This window comes from Dermacentor variabilis, chromosome 9 (assembly GCF_050947875.1).
Source record: "Dermacentor variabilis isolate Ectoservices chromosome 9, ASM5094787v1, whole genome shotgun sequence".
In the NCBI taxonomy this organism is placed as follows: domain Eukaryota; kingdom Metazoa; phylum Arthropoda; class Arachnida; order Ixodida; family Ixodidae; genus Dermacentor; species Dermacentor variabilis.
Window position 1 is genome coordinate 73,609,222 of NC_134576.1, and position 1,424 is coordinate 73,610,645.

The 1,424-nt window shown below is 49.3% G+C and overlaps 1 non-coding gene across 1 annotated transcript; it reads left to right on the forward strand.

Annotated features, from left to right (window-relative positions):
• Window positions 1-976: 976 nt before the first annotated feature.
• Window positions 977-1,160, forward strand: LOC142558698 (U2 spliceosomal RNA). The gene has a single exon (XR_012823094.1). It is a non-coding gene; the product is annotated as a U2 spliceosomal RNA (small nuclear RNA).
• Window positions 1,161-1,424: the final 264 nt, after the last annotated feature.

Below are 1,424 nucleotides of genomic sequence, written 5' to 3' on the forward strand. Positions count from 1 at the left end.
TGAGTAAACAGCGGCAACGGTTCACAGCGCACGCACTATTAGAAACACAAATACTCGGCACGTGAATGCGCGAAACAAGGCTGCGTTTTGTTCCGGCTCGTACACATCTCGACGCCCAGTGCTGTTTATGCTGCAAGGTTTGGGATTTTAAACGAGGAGACTACACAAGCAGCGCGGGTTCGTTCTTGTGGCTCCCTCACTGGCGCGTTTTACAAGCGGGAGCGAAGTTTGTGCAGTCGGCATTTCCTGAAACAGTGGTGCACTGTAGCCACGGACGCCTCGTTCCACTCAGGCCAAACAAACCTGGTGCGGAATTCGCATTGGAAGTGCACTTCTAAGAGCAGGTGCTGTGGTTCTAGGTCTGTGTTTGTGGGGCAAATAGAACGCTTTCGAACTTGTTTCTGCGCAATATCTTGTGCCAGGTGAAAGACAATGTATTGTGCCAGACAATAACTATCCTAGCCAAACACATTGTGCAAGACGGAAAGAGCGTAGTGAGGTCTCGGAGCCAATGGGCCCAATCAAATCTAAAATTAAAACGATTCAGTGCCATTCCAGTCTGTGAAGGGGGACGACCAGCAATGCTGTGCATATAGGGATAAACTATATGGGTTTTATACATTGTGATTACTATATTAATTCACTAAAGGCACATACACGTAACTTCGTGATTTTCTACTGTCTTTCCGTCTTGCGATCCTGGCGGGCAGCACGCCTACGCCTTGCGTCCGCGGCCCGCTGTGCTCTTCTTCCACAACCGCCGTGCCCATTCAATTTTCTGTTCGTGCCGTACTTCTTGGTAGGCACGCTGTTCGTCTTCAGGCCGCCACAGCACGCGGCCTACCCATTTCACAGTCAGAGCAGAAATGAGGAAAGAGGCCTACGTAGAGCATGACGTCAGGAGACAGACGACACTCAGATTGGTGGTCACTAGCTTGAGTACGCGCAGTGGCGGACACGCGTATGGTGCGAACGTAGACGTGGCCGACGCGGGTCAAAGTGTAATATCTGTGCTTATCAGCTTAATATCTCATATGGGTTGTATTTGGACACAAGAAATTAAACTTATTTTTGCAAGTTGTTGGAGTGCTTCAAGCCTGCTTCACCTCCGCTGCGGGTCAGCCCGGTATTGCACTATCTTCTAGATAGGCCCACGGTTTTTGGTCTACGGACATTGATCCGCTAGAAACTAGCCATATACAGCTTCGCCGTAAAATGTAAAATGCGGGATTTTACGTAGACCTCGGGCTGATTTTCACCGTCTGGTATTCTTTACCTTGCCCCAAAGTCTATGTACACGGGGGTTTTTACGTTTTGCCTCTATAGGAATTCGGCCGCGGGGACCCGGATGAAACACGCGATCTAGAGCTCAGCCATTGGAACCACTTGGAACAGATATTTTTTCAGCGCAAAATACATTTCCT